The sequence below is a fragment of the Dreissena polymorpha genome, chromosome 3, assembly GCF_020536995.1.
Source record: "Dreissena polymorpha isolate Duluth1 chromosome 3, UMN_Dpol_1.0, whole genome shotgun sequence".
Taxonomy (NCBI): Eukaryota; Metazoa; Mollusca; class Bivalvia; order Myida; family Dreissenidae; genus Dreissena; species Dreissena polymorpha.
Genome location: NC_068357.1, coordinates 27872941 through 27897294, shown reverse-complemented (window position 1 = coordinate 27897294; position 24354 = coordinate 27872941). Strand labels below are relative to the sequence as shown.

At 34.8% G+C, this 24354-nt stretch overlaps 1 protein-coding gene across 2 annotated transcripts in view; it reads right to left on the bottom strand.

Annotated features, from left to right (window-relative positions):
- Positions 1–24354, bottom strand: part of LOC127873420 (leucine-rich repeat-containing protein 74A-like) — a 45387-nt gene that overhangs the window by 14807 nt on the left and 6226 nt on the right. Inside the window, exon 1 of one of the 2 annotated variants that reach the window (XM_052417272.1) lies at positions 1994–2197. The exons of the other annotated variant lie outside the window; for it this stretch is intronic. The gene's annotated coding sequence lies outside the window, so the exon portion shown is untranslated. Of the gene's footprint in view, positions 1–1993; positions 2198–24354 lie in introns of those variants that run through there. 2 annotated transcript variants of the gene reach the window in all.

Here is a 24354-nt window from a genome sequence, read left to right as displayed (position 1 = left end):
ATAACAGTGAATTGTTAGTGAGTTCTGATGTTAACAAAATGTTTACGCTTCTAGTAAGACCGACATCAATAGCTGATATAACATCGGTGCCCACGCGAATTTGTATGCAAATGTACTATTACAATGTAATTGTCACCAGTCTTAATAATTTCATAAACAAATACCAATATTCATTTACAAGTAATAAGAGCTCAATATGTCAAGGTCTATGTTTAATTAAGCGATATATGTATTTTTGTAATTACGAAAAACTTAACATTTAATTGTTAACTTAAAAACAATTATAATTGCCCATCTTTGACCTGATGTATATTCAAATTGCGCAGGTTCGGAAAGCCGTTTGCTATTATTAGTTGTTCTCGCAAGCTCTCTATTGTCGCGTAACAGTAGTGTCCAAACGGTCGGCTAGGGCTTAAAGGGGTATCCGAAAAAGGATTCGCAGCTCCAAAATCACTCACGGATCCGGGACAATTTTTTTATAAACGATATCGGATCGGGTCGCAAGTTTTACAAAGGGAAAGGACAGGCTTAAATTGTAGGTAGAATAATCGAGCGCAGTAACATGGTCTTCATTTGAAATAACGAATAGAGGCGCTCAAAAGCATGATGTTGAAGAACGGTATTATAATTTATGCTAATTCAAAACCTATTTTCGACAAACTAAGGAAAAAATTCTTAAACGAAATTTGAACTTACTTGAAACGGCATTTTAAGCAAACATTAGCAAGTTTATCTCTAACGAAGAGAAGCTTTAATGTAACCCATTTATGCCTAGCGTCTATAAAAAAGGCATTAGCAAACAGCGTAGACCCAGACGAGACGCCGCATGATGCGGCCTCTCATCTGGGTCTACGATGTTTGCTTAAAGGAATTTCTTTACGAAATATTCTAAATATAGAAATAAATATACAAGACATCCCTTATTTTGGAAATAAATTGATCCAATTTAGAAGGATGGGAGAGTCCACTAGGCATAAATGGGTTAAAAAAGCTCCAGCGCCGATGTGTCAGTCTACCCAGTAAATGATGTTTGAAGAATGGCATTCGTTTCACTCAAGTGATATTAACTACCAGTTATTTCACCTTTATGTTGTATACTAGATGCAAAGTTATAATTATTAGTATTTTAGTCATAAGATGATTTTTTTACTTCTTCCAGTTATAGCAAATAAAGTCTACATTTCTGACTTCTGTATAGTCCACTACGTACAGCACAAAGGAACAGCGTTATTTAATGTTTTAATTTTTAAAGAACTTAATTAGTTCCTGATTCGGCCCGAAATTCCTCATGTTATACAATGTTGACCCGTTTGAGCTCTTCCAGCCGGTGGTGTCAAATAACGTCAGTTAGAATTTGCATTTAAAAGCCTGGACGTATAATATTATGCATTCAAACTTCGGTCAACGAGTCAAACATCGAGTCTTAATCTCTATACCTGCGTTATACCCAGATTAAGACGGGATTAATACATGTATTTTGAAATAGAAATTAATTGCATCACTAAATAGTTATAACACACGCATTCATAGAAAATGCGTTAGAGACAATATCTCTGATATTTTAACAAAATAGAGAATTCCGTCGGAAAACGCCCGTTCCATTATCATAATACACAAAAAATATGAATTCGTATTATTCAAGGGTTTTGGTATAGTACTCATAGTGGCGGCGATGATCGTTATATGATTGTTTTACGACAATTCATAGGCACAGAGGAAGGTAATGCTTTAGACAAAATATTTTATAAAGCAACAACAAGAAAAACAACAACAACACAATCATAAAGAACAATAACAACAGCTACTTCTACTACTTACTAGAGTACTTCTACTACTTTTACTACTACGGCTACCTACTGCTACTGCTTCTGCTACTTATACTCACTTTTTCTACGAATACTAATATCTTTTGCTCTTTTCGATTGATACTTAAACTTAAGATTATTTTTCAAATGATTAAGAAACTTATGTGAAAGATACTCAATATAATTACCGTGTTTTAATTATGACTGATCACTGTAATATGTGGTGTTCATGTGCTAATATCCAAATAAACTGCGACACTTTTATCTGTGTAATTGTTTATCACTAAACACTGTCTTAAAAAAACAACAACATAAAAATAAATATCTTTCAACTGCACTCTAAATAAGCATCCGTTAAAATGTCGAACACTCCGGTGTTATCGCGCTATTACTACACCGATTGTTTTTTTCTCTACGGTTTATCGCCGACAGATTCCGGAGTCTCTGCGATTAAGTTATCAGGGTAAATAAATCGTGCGACTTTAAATGCTTATGTTTACCAGCTAGACTGTCGATACCCTGGCTTATTAAAGCTCAAGCGTTTATTGACAGGTGGAATGGACTTGTCAACTGCGACTGTACAGAGGCTGTGACGTCACGTGACACGCTGTGAGTGCGAACATCCAACACGTGACAGGCTGGTGTGTAATGGAGGACAAAACTTTGCAAGCAAACGATGGGAATATTTTGACTAAACTCAAAAGCTGACAGTAAAATTAAAACTTTCTTCGACTGATCGTTTTGAAGACAAACATATTGATAAGTTTATAAATATAACGTTTATCTTTCAATTTTTCCAACATGAGCGAAAAGACATCAATATCAGATCTATAATATATTGAAAAAATATTATTCAATGGAAGCTTTTATTTAAAAATGTTCGTATGAAAACACCTTGGGAACATATAAAACATAATCGTCGTTGTGTAATTAATGCATAACCTACTTTTTTCGATGTTTTCAAACGTTTTTCAGTTTAAAAGGATCTTAAGTTTGTTTTCAACAAATCAAATAATAATTATGAATTCAGTCGGTACATTGAAATGTTTACAACGTCTTCAAAGAAGCTCCATGAATACTGGATTCGTTTTTACATATGATAATTTATGGTCTCTAAATATAGAGTCATTTAATTATCACAGTTAAATCATCCTGCACTAAATAAAGCTTTAAATTCAACGAAGTTTTTCTCTTTTTTTCTTGTTTTTTTTAATTAATATAGATGCAAAAGATTATACCGTAGCATTAATTATTCTTTTTTTCTTAATTAATCACGTCTTTTTTTTGACTTGCGATTAAGTGATTTCTATATCAATGACCTCGCCTTTTTGGGTGAATGAACTTATAATTTGTGATAAGAATCGATTAAATTTCTGATTGGGACATTTAGGAGTCGGAAGCAGTAATGGCAGGCAAACAGACTGAATGTTGTATTGACGTAAACTGAACTTTTTTTTTCATTTACAAATACATGTAGTTAGACATATATTTACATATACTTATGTCAACCTTATTACAATTGCATTTAGCTAAATATAATCTTGATCGAGTAACGTTTATCACATATATATATTTAATAATATATTGTGTGTGATTTTTCACAAATAACGAGTTATTCAATTGTTATAAAGAGTTTTGTTTGGCAGCAGATCGACCGCACCCACTGCGATTTAATCAACTACATGTATTATTTAAGTCATTCGTCCAGTTATTTTAAAGCAAATACTTTAAAGAAGAAAACACAAGCGAAAAAATGTGTCATTTTGCAGCTTAAACACGATTGAAAAGTTTATTTTACAGTTTTATCTCAGACTAACACTTGTTTGTACCTTTCATTTTACCATTTTAGTTCTTGCACTTTGACACTGTAAGTCCTTGCATGTTAACATTCTAGTGATGCAATTTTACATTGCACACTTTTACACCTTCAGTCCATACACTTTTACAGTATTAGTGTTTCAGTTTAAGTACAGTAGTGTTAATAGTTTTAGTACTCTCACTTTTACAGTATAAGTGGTTACAGTTTTAGTACTTACACTTTTACAGTACAAGTGTTTACAGTTTTATTACTCACCTTTTTACAGTATTAGTGTTGACAGTTTTAGTACTTACATTTTTTACAGTATTAGTATTTACAGTTTTAAAAGTAACACTTTTACAGTATTAGAGTTTACAGTTTTTGTACTTACAGTCTAAAACTTTAACAGTATTAGTGTTTACAGTTTTAGTACTTACACTGTCACAGTTTTAGCTTTCGGACTGTATCAGTTATAGTGCTTGAACTTTTACAGTTTTAGTACATGCACTTTAAAAGCTTTAGTTCTTGAACTTTTACAGTTTTAGTTCTTGCACTTTTACACATTTAGTTCTTACACTTAAGTTCTATCACTTTTTTTACAGTTTTAGCTCTTGCGCTTTTACTGTTTTAGTTCTTATACTTTGACTGTTTTAGTTCTTATACTTTAACTGTTTTAGTTCTTATACTTTTACAGTTTTAGTTCTAATACGTGTACAGTCTCGCTCTTTGAAAGCCGGGCTCAATGTGTGTGTGCATAAAGTGTCGTACCAGATTAGACTGTGAAGACCACACGGGCTATCCGCGATGACACTTTCCGATTTAATGGTAATTTTCCTTAAAAGGAAGTCTCTCCTTAGCTAAAATTCTGTTTAGGTGGAAGGTGTTGCAACTGATTAGTCTCTGCGGAACACAGCCTCCTCTGGAACGGCACTTTAAGCACATGCATTAAGCCTCGTACACAGCCTCCTCTGGGACGGCACTTTAAGCACATGCATTAAGCCTCGTACACAGCCTCCTCTGGGACGGCACTTTAAGCACATGCATTAAGCCTCGTACACACCCTCCTCTGGGACGGCACTTTAAGCACATGCATTAAGCCTCCTCTGGGACGGCACTTTAAGCACATGCATTAAGCCTCGTACACAGCCTCCTCTGGGACGGCACTTTAAGCACATGCATTAAGCCTCGTACACAGCCTCCTCTGGGACGGCACTTTAAGCACATGCATTAAGCTTCGTACACAGCCTCCTCTGGGACGGCACTTTAAGCACATGCATTAAGCCTCCTCTGGCACGGCAATTTAAGCACATGCATTTAGCCTCCTCTGGGACGGCATTTTAAGCACATGCATTAAGCCTCCTCTGGGACGGCACTTTAAGCGCATGCATTAAGCCTCGTACACAGCCTCCTCTGGGACGGCACTTTAAGCACATGCATTAAGCCTCGTGCACAGCCTCCTCTGAGACGGCACTTTAAGCACATGCATTTAGCCTCCTCTGGCACGGCACTTTAAGCACATGCATTAAGCCTCCTCTGGGACGGCACTTTAAGCACATGCATTAAGCCTCCTCTGGGACGGCACTTTAAGCACATGCATTAAGCCTCTTCTGGGACGGCACTTTAAGCGCATGCATTAAGCCTCCTCTGGGACGGCACTTTAAGCACATGCATTAAGCCTCGTCTGGGACAGCCCTTTAAGCACATGCATTAAGCCTCCTCTGGGACGACACTTTAAGCATATGCATTAAGCCTCCTCTGGGACGGCACTTTAAGCACATGCATTAAGCCTCGTCTGGGACGGCACTTTAAGCACATGCATTAAGCCTCGTTTTCCCAGAGGGAAGCTTATATCAATTTCTCACAGTGATCTTCCCTTCTGGACGTTTCATCAAACACAAAAAGTGCAGTTAAGTGTGCCTAACTTTCGTACATGTCCAACAAAACCTTAGCTTAAAGCTGTACAAAATATTTTAAGGTCGAGTATAATTAAAAATGAGTTTTTTTCAGTATTGTTACGTTTTCTACTAGAACCTTGCTTTGCTGTCATGGCTGCATAAATTATTCGTAGAGCATATATGTACACATAATAACATAAACCCGGCAGCAAAAAAAACTTAACATCAAATGTAAATACGGTTAATAAAATCTTATTTAAGATTTGAATCATACCGTTTAGAAGTACAATTTGGTTAATAGTTATTTTGTGCCACTAAAACCGTACAAATTTTATGGAACATACTACACTAGCAGTCGTTTGCGATTAGAGTACATGAATGACCTTGACAACGTTCACTGCCAACTACACGCCTTTGTACAATTTGAAAGCACAGATATCAATTGTTTATCACTAGAACATCAGCTTGTTCTACCACTAGAAGACTAGACACAATCAGCTGTATAATGATACGGTTGTTAACAAAACAGATACAAATAAGGAACCGACAGTGTAATTGTTTGAAAACATGGACACTTCAAATAGCACAAAAACATTTGTTAAAGGGACCTTTTCACAGATTGTGGCATGTATTAAAGGTTGTCATGGAATGCTTTATATTGATAAATGTAAACATTGGATCTAAAAACATCTAGTAAAAACCAATAATAAAAATAAAGAAAGAAAAAAAAGTTGCCCTCAACTGGGCTCGAACCACTGACCCCTGGAGTAAAAGTCTATCGCTTAGACCACTTGACCATCCGTGCTCATTCAATTCGTGATAAAATACATAAGTCATTGTATGAGCACGGATGATCGATTAGTGTAAGCGATAAACTTTTACTCCAGGAGTCAGTGGTTCGAGCACAGTTGAGGGCTACTTTGTTCATTGTTTAATTTTATTCTTGTCTTTTTTACTTGAGTGTTTTAGATCCAATGTTTAAATTATCAATATAAAGCATTTAATGACAAATTTCAATACATTCCGAAATCTGTGAAAAGGTTCCTTTAAGAGGCCACACCGGTTTGCTACATACTACTATGAGGGGATATACTTCACAAGTGCATGATGAAAGCAGTATGTTTGGAGAAAAAAAGTTGTTTGTTTTCAATCACATGTCCAAAAATTAAACTGTTTGTCCTTGATCCTTTTTACCAGTTATTTCCCACTTTAATATGAAGTTCGGTGGCACCAACCTTCCAAAATCTCTTTGCAATTTACCATCTATAAATGTCAAACGTAATCTTGCGAATATGATCGAATGTTTATTCGAATGAACATTAACACCAAATGAGGTTACGATCTGTTAAAAAAAGAAGGATCGATCGATATAGATGAAAAAAAAACAATTTTTTAAAGACCTATAAATAGTGGAATCTACGTTAAATATGCCTTCTGATTGCAGTGTGGTATTGTAAAGATTAGAGCCTCTTGAGAAAAACGGGCTTAATGCCTGTGCGTAAAGTGTCGTCCCAGATTTACCCTTGCAGTTCGCATAGGCTAATCAAGGACAACACTTAACGCGTTTACTTTTGTATGAAGGAAGTCTATTCTATACAAAAATCCCGTCCAGACTGGGCTGCCGTCCCTAATTAGCCATTGCGTACTGAAAAACGTAAGACAAAAATCAATTCAATGAAAACGAAGAAATTGATACAGTTCACATTAATTCGGTCAAATTATCTGAACAAGTCTTTCCTTCAATTCGAATTTCCGGCAGCTAATATGCGTGAATCCGAGCGGATCTGCGAACAAAATGGCAATAATGAATGATCAATAAATGCGTGCATGATACATTCATTATAATAACGATGAATGTGACACCTTTCCGTTTTATGCATCATTACTTGTTTTCAGTTTCAGTGAACTTTTTTCTGGCAATGGTTAATGGTTACAGTTTTAACAGAATGCATCTCATGTTCGACGGACGTTTGTGCTTTTAGAAAATATATCAACCGAGGCGACCAAAAACATCTATTGATAAATCAGTGTCGAACTCCCGTACTAATTAAATTGATTTCGATGAAACAACCCAAATTATCGTTTGTGCTATGTAAATGAATCGGCTAGCGTTTATAAATATTAACATTAATAATGTATTCGTTTTAAATTCTTAAACGCTACATATATAGAATGGTATAAATGTATATACATGTATATATATATTCCAAAATTGCTGACTATAAAATATTTTGAAGAAAAAAAAACACGAATATAAATGGTATCTAATTCATCAAAGGCACGTTTAACTCTTCCTTTACATTTTGTTTCTAGAAACTGTTTGACATATTACGCTCAGAAGTCTCCTAAAAGCCAAACTGTCCTATCAATATTACGCTGAGAAGTCTCCTAAAAGCCAAACTGTCTTATCAATATTACACTGAGATGTCTCCTAAAAGCGAAACTGTCCTATCAATATTACGCTGGGAAGTCTCCTAAAAGCCAAACTGTCCTATCAATATTTCGCTGAGAAGTCTCCTAAAAGCCAAACTGTCTTATCAAACCAGTATCGCTGTGGGCAAACTGAACTTAATTAATGCATGTGAGTAAAGTGTCGTACCAGATTAGCCTGTGCAGTCCGCACAGGTTAATAAGGGAGGACAATTTCCGCTTGGATTATATTTTTCGTTTAAAGAAAGTCTCTTCTTCGCGATAAACCAGTGAAGGCGGAAAGAAAGTTTCGTCCCTGATTAGCATGTGCGGAATCTGGGAGGCAACTTTACGCACATGCAGTGCGCACATGAGTACAATGAGTGCGTGAAAGTGAAAACGTCTGTTTTGATCAATTTGGGTGTTTGCGTTTAAAGCCTTTTGAATGTTAATTGCAACATAAGTGGGTTACTAGTGTAGCCATTCGCGGTGAGGGGACGTAAGTGTTTAGCCGCATGGACGTCAAATAAAATTGTTTTATGCACGCAGATGAAACCGGCGTCAATTACCTAAATTAATGCTATTAAATCAAGAATAACACGATAAGAATAACAATTTATGATCGCATATAGAATTTTATCTATCCGTAAAAAAGATACCGTAAAACATTCTCAAATGGATTTGTTAACAGATTTTCAGAATGGCAGTCTTACAACTTACTGCAACAGATTTGAAAAATAATTTTTAAACAAGAGCACCGCATAACGGGTGCCACGCTCGGCTGCGAAAGCTTGTCAGATTTGTTTTGGTTTTTTTAAGGTCACAGTAACCTTGACCTTTGACCTAGTGACCCAAAAATGGATGTGGTGTGTAGAACTCATCAAGGTGCATCTACATATGAAGTTTCAAAGTTGTAGGTGGAAGCACTTTGATGTTAGAGGAAAATGTCAAGGTTTTAGCACGGAGGACGCCGGACGGCGGACGACGAGCTGGCTATGACATTACCTCGGGTTTTCTTCGAAAACAGCAGAGCTAAAAACACTGAATATCAGGGTGAAAATTAACACTTATCACGTAGACTTATATCGCAAATACATATTCTTTTACAATTAAATAATTTCAAATAGATGAGATTTTAAGCGTTAAAACTCGAAATGATTAAATAATTCGAACTGTTTCTGTTGTTGAAGTTTAATTTTGATACAACTCGTGGATAATTTTATTTTAGCCTCGCTCTATGCTTAATACATGTGCCTAAAGTTTCGTCTCAAAGTAGCCTGTGCAGTCTTCACAGGCTTATCATGCATGACACGTTTTGTCTAAACTTGATTTCTGTTTAGAAAAGATGTATTTCAAACGAAAACGTCCATACAAGCGGAAAATGACGTCACGCGAATGCATTAAAGCCTATTTCATAGAGCGCTCCTAATTTTAAGTAGACAATGATTTGAAACCTAATACAGGCCGGATGGGTTTTTATTTAAAAGACACTGTTTTGACGCAAAATAGGAACAAACTTTGGGATTTTTTTGTTTCTGTCATTATATTCGTGTTATTATAACGGTGCTCTACAGATCCTATGTTTAAACATAGCAGTTTAATGCATTAGCTGAGACATATAAATTGCCCCAATCTGTAAATAAGACACTTCATCAGACGTGATACCATTACACTCAAAACAAATTAGGCTATTGAACGAAAGATTTTTAATATAGTTGAATTTGGTAACAGCGCTCGTGGATGGACAGATTCGCTAAATTATCACTGAAGATAAACAAATACTAATGGAACATTTTGTATCTCTGCCCTGATATAAATATGTTTTAAATTAATTTTTTTTCGTGCTTATAATGAATTTTGAATGCTATTTGTAACACGTTGCTTAACTTTTTATTAAAATCAACTACATGATCCTTAATATATTTATACAAGTTCCGAGAACGATGATGATCAATATCGAGTCTTTAAAGTACGAGGAACAAGCGCAAATATTTTTTTCATTGTTTTCCACACATTAACTATTGTTACAATATACTAACTTTAGATGCACAAGTCTCAATGTAACCAAATATGCATGTAAAATATTCATACGGGGAATGTGCAGAATTCACTCAAGCAGATTCTTTTTTTCTAAATTTTATCTAGAAACAGACAAATACTTTACCTTTCTCTTGAAGGTACTTAATTATGTATTGAAGCGCTGGCCGTAGATCACAATAAGATAAAGGTTTTTAGCTGATTTCGATCCAGATCGTAGTGAGGAAACTAGGAAACAGCTTCTGTTTAAGTTATCAATCAGATTTAGAATCTTCGCAACATTCCAGGAATGTAATCCAGTAATTATATTCACACAATCATTTCTGTTCAGACCTTTTTATCGTTGTTGACACTGATTGACTAAAAGCGCCTCTAATTATTCCTATTCGCGTTGCTTACTATTCAAACAATTTCAATAAAATTTAAACTCATTTCAGCCTATACAAACACGCATTAGAATTTCATCCTTTTATGTCGAAGGAATTGTGAATACAAGAACTAAAATAGGTATTTAGAACTTTTAATACTCAATAGAACGCTATCACTGCGTTAATCCAATCTGGGTGCAATGAATGGTTAATACATTTCGATATATTAATCTCTGCACCATTATAGTTCAACTGATCAATTTGGCAAACAAAAATCAACCCCATTGTTGCTGACATGTTAACAAGGCGTTCATTCTACCGTCTTGTAAAAAGAAAATATTGAGAAACATTTTTATTTTTAGTATATCATAATTTGTTTTTAACTTATTGAATTGACCTATAAAACAACGTTAACTTACGACAAGGCTGTTGATACTTATTTATAGACTTATTTGTTGATTTCTCTATTGGAAACAAAAGTATAAAATTTATATTTGTTTTCACGAGATTGTATTAGGATATCTACATCTTGAATAAATCGTGTTATATTAGTGCTTATGAATTGACCAATCTATAATATTTCAATTGAATCATTAAAGAATACTAATAATGAACATCAAATATCATGTTAGTTTTTTTACATACGTTCAAATCGTATATCTTAAAACCAAGCGGATTACCGTTAGATCTAATAATTATTCAAAGTTTTTTCGCTCTAAGTTGGTTTTGCGTAATGATCTAAATGTAAGGTCACTAAATACTTTTTTATTTTTTATTTAAGTTTAAAATCCACAAATTCAACATTAATTTGAGTTGTGCTGTGTGAAAAGGGGATTTAATGCATGTGCGTAGAGTGTCGTCCCACTTTCCGCCTAAACTAATTTTTTTATAAGAAGAGACTTTCTTAAAGCGAAAAATATAATAAAAGCGGAAAGTGTCGTCCCTGATTAGCCTGTGTGGACTGCACGGCCCATTTTGTTTTATTTATTACCAGAGTAAACATCTTATCGTGTTAGTAAACATAAGGGAGATTGTTAAATGAGAGTTGTGTTCTGGGAAAACTGGACTTAATGCATGATCATAAAATGTAGTCCTCGATTTGAAGTCCGCACCTGTCAATCAGGGACTACACTTTCTGCTTTTATGGATTTTTCGTTCAAATAGCGTTTCTTATAAACGAAACTCAAGCTTTTGCGAAAGAGTCGTCCCTATTTAGCCTTTGCGGACTGAAAGGTTAATCTGATGCGACACTTTTTGCACATACATTAAGCCCAGTTCACCCAGCACCACGCTCTATCAGAAGCGTCATTAAGACTTTTTAGGTCAATAGAAATATAAACGGTGGCTTGATGGAATAGCTACAACAATAAATAAAACCAGTATAAGGTATTAAGGCGGTTAACGCGAAATACTTATCAATTAGCTATCATAATTTTAAAATACTTTTGAAGAAACATGGTCTGAAATATTAATCCGATAATACTTGGGCGGATAAGTTAAGGTCTTACACTACATTCTGTGACCAAATCTTTGAACTTGCTTAAACTATAAACACCAGGATATATATCGAGAGAAGCTGAAGAGAAGAGAGAAGAGAAGCTCTCTTTTAATGAAATTATATATTATTTATTGTAAAAAAAAAAATGTTTGCGGATCAAATGTCCTAACTATTTTTCTTCTTAATATACAAGACTTTAAATATAAACTTATATTAACCCTTTACCACTTAGATACGTATTTTCACGCATTTGTAGTCCCTTGGAAAGTTATATTTAATTTAAGACCTTTCTTACAAGGTTCAAGTTTTTAAGGCTTTATCTTCAAACCTTAGATACTGATGAGCAGCAAACAGCATACAACCTGAACAGACTGCGAGTTACTCGCAGGCTGTTCTGGTTTTATGCTGTTTGCACATAGCTATTTTCACTTTGCCTCTGAGTGGAAAAAGGTTAATAAACATGCCATCTCTGTGCTGTTTTATTGAATGCAGGCTCGTTCTGGGATTCCTATGCTTAATGCATATGCTTAAAGAGTCGTCCCAGATTAGGCTGTGCAGACTGTGCTAATCAGTGCCGACACTTTCCGCCTGGATTGTCATTTAGGGGGATCTCCTTTGAACGAACAGTTTCATGTAAGCATAAAGTGTGACACCTTACAATCATGCATTAAGCACAGTTTTCCCAGAACGCGGCGCTAAATGATCTAAGGTCTCCTTTTATTCGATGTAACTGAGGTCTGGGTAGTCTTCATGACCTACTGGTTTTCTACATGCATAAATCCATATTTTGGTGGCTTTTCAACTAGAAGGATTACAATTTTACGGTCAAACACGTGTGAACAATATAAACAGCTCGAACACGCTAATTTGCACCTTATTTCACAGGATTATAACGCACTCTTCGTAATACCCTATCATGCGAAACGCAGCCCTAGATTAATTTTACAAGAAATCAGAACGCGTGTGACCAAACACAGAAATAACGCGGAAACCTACTTAATTCGACTCCAATTAACAAATATATACATATAATATTATTTATAATCAATCGTCTGAAAAAATAAGTGTAGCTTTAGACTTCCCAGTAGCTTGTATTTATAAATCCGACCGCGTGTTGAAAAAAATGGACATAATATATCAATCAATTCGTGAATAAAACATACATTATAATTACGATGGATATGTCACATTTTTGTTATTGGACTCGCCAGCAGTTTCCAGTTTTAAATGAGTTTTTGTGTGGGCAAATTGAGGATGGTTAAATGCTTCTCGTGGAAACAAGAAATACAAGAAATCGGAAAGTGTCGTCCCTGGTTAGCCTGTGCGGACTGCACAGACTTATCTGGGAAGACACTTTTCGCACATGCATTAAGCCCACATTTCCCAGAGACACGCTCATTTATTTTTTATTCGGTGTCGATTACCCGTTGTCCTAAATTGATTTTGATTAAAAATATTCTGTTTTCCTTTATGTAATGTAAACAATCCGGCTTGCATAGACAAATATTGACGTTTTTTATTTATTCTATTAATATTGTGAAACATCGTGGATATAGCATGGTTTTTATATACTTATGATAAACTTGTATTAAAGAATTCGCCCAAACCAGCTATTAAATAACAAGATAATTCTTCAAATCTGTGTGATATGAAAACACACGTAAGTGGTATCGAAGTCATATCGAAGTAACTCGTAGGACACTGGTGCTGTAATAGGCTTAATATATTATGAATGATCGAAAGTTTTGATCATTTTATTGAATAAAATATTCAGAAAGTCAAAACCCCAACTGGGCAAAGTAAGCGTACAGTTTACAGAGTAAATGGTCATGATGACACAGTAATAATACGTTTAACTGCAACAATACATGCATATCCTAATAAATATAAGTTGATTGTGTCAAATAACTATCGATAGTAGATGTACAATTAGATATGTGTAATTATGTCGAATTTTGATATAAAAATTTCAAAACAACAATATATCAAATACCGGTATATATTATTTGACATTTATATGGTCGAAATATGAACAATCGTTATAATATATCGTAACCCAACATCCAAACAGTCTCATCAGCAAATGTGGAATAAATGCTGATAATGCCTTCTGGGCTTTTTCGACATTTGCATGACAATAGCGCTGTTAATACGTGCTGCATTCTGCCAACAACTTGTAGTCATATGTTCATACGTTCGTGCGCATTTTATGACGCTTTAAAGTACAATGCGAACTACTTATACGAATGTTGACTTTTAAACATTATCCTTCCATCCTTACTTGAACTTAAAGATGTATTACTAATTTGTGATGGCTTGTTCATTATTTGAGAAAGAAGTGAAACATATAACGGCCGTTAATTGATTATATTCTGTTGATTCAAAAACTTTTTAGAGTTTTAATTCAACATGAGATTTTACTAAGGTTTCAAAGTGTATGCCCTTGGGAAAAGCAAAAGCTACATTTAACATTCAAATAAAGTAGACATCTTCACATATCATATATGTACTCGATTACAAGAATATGTCTAACCATATGGAATGTCGAGTCAACATATTATCCGAGTCCATAGTACCAAACGAATAGATGACATGTTTTTGTTCTTATTGAGCTTGGCCATATTGGCGCATTAATCAATCCGTCGCTAATTCCATAGTTGATACGGGACGAACACGCCCATGGGAGACATGAGTTCGCCAAATATTGTAAACAAATACAGAGGAAGTAGAAATATTCAGTTTCGATGATTTGGAAGGTTCGCTTTTATCATATATTGAACATTATTGACAACATAATTAGCTTGCTATTGTTACAATCAGCTGAGAAGAGCCATGTTTGTTAAACCACTTTGACAGTAAATAAAATGCAGGTGAAACTGACGGCAATTACCTTATGCCATTAGACCAAAGTACGACAAAAGTTGAAAAGTTTTTATCTATCCGTTAAATTCTAAAGGCACAGTTTATAATTCTTTATAAGACATACCACTCTTACACTCAAAACAAATAAATCTATTGAGCGTGAGTTTTTAAAAGGAGTTAAATTGGGTAACAGCTCTCTTGGATGAAAGATTCGTTGAATTATTACTGAAGATAAGCACGTACTATTGAAATATTTTAAACAATATCTGGGATGAAATGTGTTTTATAGTTTTTTATTCATGCTTGTAATAGAAGTTTTTATGTATATGAAATGCAGAATCAAGAGGTTGCTGGGCTGAAATAATGTCTCAAAGCTTAAAAACAGAAAACATAAACTAAATGTGTTATTAATGTTCATGATTCTAAGTTAAAATGTATGCCCACATTGCACGTGAATGTATAGAAATCACAAAGTCCCATAAAATTGTTAAATATTCAAACGCGGAATGTGCAGGATATTTTCGCTAAGCCAAATTCTTCTTTTTTCTTTGATTTTTTTAAAAGAAAGACACAATTACTTTACCGTTTTTCTCGACAGTAGTAAATTACTGATTACAGCGCTCGACAGTAGTAAATTATTGATTACAGCGCTGGTCGCTGATAACAATGAAATACTGTTTTAAGCTGAATTCGATCACAGATGATAGTGTAGAAACTAGCGCACAATTTCCACGAAGTTTCATTATCACACTAAGTATCGTTCCAACATCCCAAAAATGTAATTTACTGATAACATTCACGCAGAAATTTCTGTCAAGCCTTTATTACGTCGATTACATTGACTGACTGAAGGTGTCTCTAATATTATTCCTCCTTAAGCCACACACTATTCAAACGATTTCAATAAAATTACAACTCAGAGTCTAGTAAACTCAGTTATTACTCACACGAATTACAATGTCATCCTCGCTTTCTTGTCGAAGACATTGTGCTTACATGAACTAAAATAGGTATTCAGAACTGCTGATACTCAATAGATCGTGTATCTAATTTCTGAATAGCTATCAACGCGTTCTTATCCAATCTGGGTACAATGAATGGTTGTACTTTTCGGCATATTAATATTAACTGCTTTATAGTTCAACGGATCAATTTAACTCCACAAAAAAAAAAAATCAAAACTTTTTTTTGACATATGCTGGCATGATCACACGGAGTTTATTGTACAGTTCTTCAAATGAAGCTATTGAGAAAATATATGTATTTTAGATAATAATAGGTGTCTTGTTCTGAGAAAACTGGGCTTAATTCATGTGCGTAACGTGTCGTCCCAGATTAGCCTGTGCAGTCCGCACAGGCTAATCAGGGACGACACTTTCCGCTTTAATGGCATTTTTAGTTTGAAGGAAGTCCCTTCTTACCGAAAATCAAGTTTAAGCGGAAAGTGTCGTCCCTGATTAGCCTGTGCGGACTGCACAGGCTAATCTGAGACGACACTTTACGCACATGTATTATGCCCAGTTTTATCAGAACAAGACACATATATAGTTTCTGTACATATTGAATTGAAATGAGATTAACTGCATTCATGTATTTGATTTCATGATTATACTTATTTATGTATTTCTTTATTTGAAAAACAAACATGTATGAAATGTATATTTGTTTTTTAAGGTGTGATTTTCATGTATATATCTTGAATAAATATAGTTATAGAGATGCTTATGCTTTGAAAAATATATATTCTTTTACATGGATTCCATAATTAATATTTGTCATTTACATCGCATATCAAATAAGTGCATGTATATCGTACATCTTAAAAAGTCAAGTAGATCTTATAATTATTTAGACAATAATTTATACGCCCCCAGTTTTTATTACTGTACTATCTAAATGTAAAGTCGCTGTAAAATTGTTATGACATTTCATTTACGTTTTAAATGTAAACATTCAACATTTTAAAAATACTATCGATTGATTATTTAAGTAAACATCCGATTGAGAATCAATCTGGCAAGACAGAGCTTAATGCATGTGCATAAATTGTTGTACCAGACTAGCCTGTGCAGTCCGTGTTGTACCAGACTAGCCTGTACAGTCCGTGTTGTACCAGACTAGCCTGTGCAGTCCGTGTTGTACCAGACTAGCCTGTGCAGTCCGTGTTGTACCAGACTAGCCTGTGCAGTCCGTGTTGTACCAGACTAGCCTGTGCAGTCCGTGTTGTACCAGACTAGCCTGTGCAGTCCGTGTTGTACCAGACTAGCCTGTGCAGTCCGTGTTGTACCAGACTAGCATGTGCAGTCCGTGTTGTACCAGACTAGCCTGTGCAGTCCGTGTTGTACCAGACTAGCCTGTGCAGTCCGTGTTGTACCAGACTAGCCTTTGCAGTCCGTGTTAGCGTATATTTTATTTCAATAAAGTCACTTCTGAACGAAAATCAAGTTTAAGTGGCAACTACGGTCGCTGAAGGTGGTATACGCGAAGTACTAATACATTACTAATACATTACCATTCATACTTGGCAGATATTTTACAAGGAACATGGACTAAAATCTTAATCCGCTAGTTCTGACACTGTATTATGTTGCCAAACGTATAGAACTTGTTTCAGCAATTAATTCCAAGAGGTAACGATAAGTAACAAATCGTTGGTAAATATTTTATCGCGTACACATGCGTCTGACCTTGCATCATGGTGATTGCCAAAATAGAAAGCAAAATATTTCATTATATATATATATATATATATATATATATATATATATATATATATATATATTAATAATGTATTCGTTTTAAATTCTTAAACGCTACATATATAGAATGGTATAAATGTATATATATATATATATATATATATATATATATATATATATATATATATATATATATATATATATATATATATCATTATTTAATTGCACATACTTATATTTAAAAGAATTAACGGGTCAAATGTCGTGAGTATTTGTCTAAATAATATATGAGGTATTCATTTTAAAAACATTGTAAATAAACATTCAATGTCCGTCTACGATGGATTTTAGTTTAGAGGAGACTTCCTTCAAACGAAAAAATCCATCAAAGCGGGAAGTGCCGTCCCTGATTAGACTGTGTGGAGTGCACATGATATTCTGGGACCAGTTTTCCAGAACGCGGCTCACTGATCTAAGGTCCTCCTTTTATTCGAGGCAACTGAGGTCTGGGTGGTCTTCATAACTAAATGGTTTTTTACATGCATAATATTCCATATTTAGGTTGCTTTACAACTGGGAGAATTACAATTTCCATGTCAAAAACGTGTGCACAATATTAACAGCTCGAAGACTCTAATTAACACCTTCTTTCACGGGATTATAATCATGCAAAACCCAGCAAGTGGAATATAGTTTATCTGGATTAGGTTTACAAGAAGTTTGAACGCGTGTGACCTAACCCCTGAACAATACGGAAACATACTTAGTCGTATCGTGTTCTCGTGTCCTCGCCCTTGAAATCCAGAGGTCGAAAATGCGAAACAATACTAGCGCTAACTGAACATATAGTGTAAGAACCTCGGCCATGTTCATTGCCAACTTTGCGCCTTACAAGATATATTGTTCTTTGTATGCATGTATTGTACATAACATCAAAGCTATCAAATGTGTATCGCACGATAATCAGCTTGTCGTTCTTCTAAAGAACACGATCGTGTGGATAATGCTATTAGTGTATACAAAACAGCACACAGAAGGAACCGATAGAATCATTGTTTGTGTACCAGAGCAATTAAAATAGCACGAAACCATTTGAGAAAAGGCCACACAGGTTTGCATTAACCTCGTATGATAACTGACAGGAGATCCTGTTGAGTTTGGGCAACACAAATATATTTGTTTGCACTAACAGCCAAAAAAATAGGTAGTTACGGTCAACTGTTAACATTTTACTATGTACATGTAAATACCAACAAAATAACGTTTATGTTCGGAACCAAAGATTAAAGTCGGTCAAGTTTATTGATACAAACCACTTTAAGAAGGCATTTCCATGGGGATTCCACTTCAATTGTGCATTTTGCTTGCAGTTTGTTATTGCACTGATATGACAACTTGCTCAATGTCCGCAGGTTAAACGCTATTATACACATATGTTATTGTCGCTTGTTATTATACACATATGTTATTGTCACTATATGAAGATTTTAATACACCGGTGCATGTTTTCTTTTATTTATATATCACCGCTACCTGTAAATGTCTACAATATATAGAGCATATGTGTTGGTTTCATTAGATTATCGATCTCCATTCACGATTGATCATATACATTAATATTTTGACGAGTGGCTGTGCCACGAGTGGTTATATTCATGTTCTATTATTACCGGTAATCGTGATGAAATATTCATGTTCTATTATTACTCGTGGCTAAAAATCAATAATCAACCGAAAACCAACAAATGTTATTTTCATTTTAAGCTTCGTCAAGTGTTAATTTCTATTGAAAGAGTTTAACTAGAGAATTTCGATGGAATACTACCGAAATAACTTCGAAAAATGTTGTCATTTCGCGATAAAACAGCGCAAATTATAGATAATTTGCACAGTTTGAAACTATGAATTATCGTTTTAAAATCCCTAACATTTCCCGATAAAACAAATATTTTTATTTTTATTCGTACAAGCCATTTAATATTAATGGTAAATAGTAAATGTACAGTCAATTGGGGTATTAAATTGTAATACATATACTTCAATAGCTTCGAGTTTAAACAAAGTCAGTTAACATTAATGATGCAAACATATTGATATAATTTAACACAAATGAACAAATATATTCATTTAATATTATTTATAATATGTCGCTTGAATGAAAAAGTATTGCGTTATATTTGCATTTCCGTTTTCAATCCGACCGCGTGTGCAAAACAAATGGCGAGAAATATATTATTAATCAATGCGTGGATAATAAATACATTATAATAACGATGAATGTGACACACTTCCGTTTTCTAACCCATTAGTTGCTTCCCATTTTAAATGAACTTTTTTCAGGGCAAAATGAGGATGGATAGTTTCAATAGAATGAAGCTCTCGTGTGCGATGGGTATTCAGATATAATAACGATGTCATCCGAGGCGCCCTAAACATCGATTGCTCATTCGCCGTCGTATACCCGTAGTCCTGAAATTGATTTCGCTGACAAATGTTTTATTCTTATTAATGTTATGTAAACAATCCGGTTTGTATTTACACATATTGACGTTTCCACTATTTATTCTCTATGATTATGAAATTATAGATTAGCAATCAAATAAACTTGTGATAAACTTTTACGAAAGAATACGTAAGAAAAAGCTATAAAACACGATTATTCGTCAAATCTGTATGATATGAAAACACACTCTAGCGGTATCGAATTCATATCGAAGTTACTTGCAGGACATTGGTGATGGAATAAGCATGGTATATTGCGCATTATCGTTACCTTTCAGGTAAATAGTCCCATCAGCACATGTGGAAAAATTGCTGGTAAGGCCAACTGGGATTTTTCAAGAGTCGACATTTGAAACAAATCATAAAATCCATTTGTTCATACGTTCATATATACTTTTAGACCGCTTGTTTTTAAGAACCCTTCGATATCCTTGAAAAAAATCTTTTTCAAACGCGACCTTTTAAACATCGTTTTGAATGCCATTAAATGAGCATTGTTCTGAAAAAAACTGGGCTTAATGCATGTGCGAAAAAGGTCATCCCAGATTAGCCTATGCAGTCCGCACAGGCTAATCAGGGACGACACTTTGTGCCTAAACTTGATTTTCGGTTAGGAGGGACTTCCTTGAAACTAAAAATATCATAAAAGCGGAAAGTGTTGTCCCTGATTAGCCTCTGCGGACTGCATCGGCTAATCAGGGACGACACTTTACGCACATGTATTAAGCCCAGTTTTCTCAGAACGCGGCTTAAATGAACGTTAAGATGTGTCACTATTTGTGATTCATCGTTTTAAATTGTAAGTATAAGTTATTTATTTATAGTACCGGTAATTAATTATAAACTGTTGCGTTTTATTGCATTTGTGAAATTTATTTCAACACGATGTAAACTTTTGTTTCGCAAAGTTTTACCTTGGGAAAAACAACCGCTAAATATCATATTACAATAAAGTAGACAAAAAAATAAACCTCACAGTCGTGTGTCCGTTTGACTAAAACTGTATATCTAACCATAGCTAACTCGAATGTCGAGGCAATAGATTAATCGATTCCATAGTACCAAAAGAACGGATTGACTTATTAATGTTTACAACGAGCTTGGCCATATTGGCGCAATAATCAATCCGTCGCTAATTGCATGATTGATACGGGACAAACACGCCCATGGGTAAAATGAGTTCGGCAAATGATTTAAATAAATACATTGGAAGTAGAACTTATCAGGTTCGGTACTTTGGAGGGTTCGCTTTTATCATCTATTGAACATTATTGACAACATAATTAGCTTGCTATTGTAACAATCTGCGGCGAAGAGCCGTATACGTTAACACGCTTTGACGGAAATTAACATGCACGTGAAACCGATGGCAATTAACTACTGCAATTATACCAAAGTTCGACAAAATTTTAAAAATGGTCGAATATAAGTTTTTTTACTATCCGCAAACTTTAAAAGACACAGTAAAACATTTTTTTCTTCGACTTTTACACCCAAAACAAATAAATCTATTGAATTTTGAAATTGAGTTGAATTGGGTAACAGCGCTGTGGAATTACAGATTCGCTAAATTATCCAAAAGATAAGCACAGACAATTGAATTTTTTAACACTTTGCGGGTATAAATCTGATGTAGAGTTTGTAGTTTCTCTTCTTATAATAAAAGTTATTTAATTAAGTGGGAAATAGAGATTTAATACGTGTGCGTAAAATTTTGTCCCATATTAGCCTGTGCAGTCAGCACACGCAAGTCAGGGACTACACTTTCTGCATAGACTAAATTATCGTTTAGAAGAGATTTCTTAAAAACAATCCATAGTGGCCCGTGCGATTTGCACACGCCAATCTGGGACGACACTATAAACACATGCATTTGAGTCGTGTTCTTAGAAGACTGGGCATAATGCATATGCGTAAAGTGTCGTCCCAGATTAGCCTGTGCATCCCGCACAGGCTAATCAGGGGCGACACTTTCCGCTTTTATGGTATTATTAGTTTCAAGGAAATCCCTCCTTACCGAAAATCAAGTTTAGGCGGAAAGTGTCGTCCCTGATAAGTTTGTTCGGACTACACAGGCTAATCTGGGACGACACTGTACGCACATGCATTTAGCCCAGTTTTCTCAGAACAACGCTCATTTTAATCCGTTCTCCGAAATTGATTCTCATTAATAATTACACGTGTGTTTTCATTAATTATTATATAGAGGTTACTGGAGTAAATAATGTTTAAATAAGATTTTAAACGGATAACATAAACTAAAAGTGTCATTAAGGTTCGTGAACCATATTTAAAATTTATGCCAAAATTGCACGTGCATGTATGGATATAACGTGTTGCTAGAAAATGTCCAATATTCATATGCGGAATGTGCGGAATTCTTCCACTTATTCACATTTTTTAGATTAGTTGAAAAAAAAAGACACATACTTTACCTTCTTTTGGGCAGTAGTAACATTTTTATTTATCAAAGCGCTGGCCGCCAATCACAATCAGATAACGTTTCCAGCGGATTTCTCTCAAAGATGATAATGTCGAAGCTAGCACACAACTTCCGTTTAATTCACAGTCAGATTAGGTATCGTTGCAGCAATCTTGGAATGAAATCCAACGATAACACAATAATTCCTTTTCCAAACTTTTGGTTTACACTCATTGACTGCAGCCGCTAATAATTCATGCTTATGCTTCCCTGCATTTAAACGATTAAAATAAAATTAAAATTCAGAGTCTAGAATAAAACATGGAATAGAATGTCATCCTCTTTTTATTTTGAAGGCATTATGCATACAAGAACTAAAATAGGTATTCAGGATATTTGATCCTTAATATATAGTGTATCTAATTTTAGATGTTCAATCACCGCGTTTTAATCCAATCTCGGTGCTATGTATGGTTAATAGATTGTCATACATAAAGCTTTGCTGCCTTGCAGTTTCGCGGATCAATTTCAACTCCAAGCTGGCGTTAAATTGCCAAAAAATATATGAGCCTTGTTCCGAGAAAACTGGGCTTAATTCATGTGCGTAAAGTGTCGTCCCAAATTAGCCTGTGCAGTCCGCACAGGTTAATCAGGTACGACACTTTCCGCTTTTATGGTATTTTTAGTTTCAATGAAGTACCTTTTTACCGAAAATCTAGTTTAAGCGGAAAGTGTCGTCCCTGATTAGCCTGTGCGGACGGCTAATCTGGAACGACACTTTACGCGCATGCATTATGCCCAGTTTTCTCAAAACACGAATCATATAAAAAACATTGTTTACACAAAGTGTGCTGACATGACAAGAGGGCGTCCATTCCATGGTCTTCTTAAAAGAAGCCATGCAGACAAATATGCATTTTAAATATCGAATAATCTGTTGAGTAATTGACTGAAAAAATAAAATTGAACATAATTGCAGACTTGCCATATATCTAACTGATAACTATAAACAAGTTATGAATAGGTTTATTAAAAATAAATGTGTGAGATGTAAATCTAAATAAGTTTTCATAACTTGCATGTACAATATTTTTGTTGAAATAGTATAGTTATATTATATTACTAAACTAAGTTCTGATAATCTGTTGTTTATAATGATTTTTCATTTTATGATTATATAGTTTAAATAATAATCAACACCATAATGCACACACAAACACGTTTAAATCAACCTATTGGTTCAATCAGTAGTTTCTCTATATTATTAAGAATTATTAAATCCTTCGCCCTATAAAACGGTGCAAGTACAAAGGTGCACTTAGGGTAAATACCGCTAGAATTTCTCCAATAAAATGTGAAATCGGGGCTTACAACATGTGCGCAAAGTGAGCTCTCCGGCTAAGCATTTACGAAACTTTCCACTTTGATTTTTGTCGTATAAAGTAAGTCACTTATGAACGAAAGTCCAGTTTAGGCGGAAAGTGTCGTCCCTGATTAGTCTTTGCGAATTGCAAAGCTAATCTTGGCGTATGCATTAGGTCCGGGTTTTCCAGAGCGCGTCACAAATGAAATACTTAATCACGTGAATATGATTAAAGCCGGGGCAATAATCATTCTTTGGACATATGAGCCTTGTTATGAGAAAACTGGGCTTAATGCTTGTGCGTAAAGTGTCATCCCAGATTAGCCTGTGCAGTCCGCACAGGCTAATCAGGGACGACACTTTCCGCCTAATCTTGATTTTTGCTAAGAAGAGACTTCATTTAAACTAAAAATGTCATAAAAGCGGAAAGTGTTGTCCCTGATTAGCCTGTGCGGACTGCACAGGCTAATCTGGGACGATACTTTACGCACATGTATTGTGCCCAGTTTTCCCAGAACGCGACTCATATTATTGAAGAAATCTGGTTCAGTAATAGTCTTTGGACGGGTTAAACAAGATCCCACACTCCCCACCGTGTGACAAATGCCATGAGACCTGTCTACAACATTAATATAAATATAAGGTATTCATGTACAAAAATGCATTGTTCAGTTATTGAAAAATCCTCATTAGTTT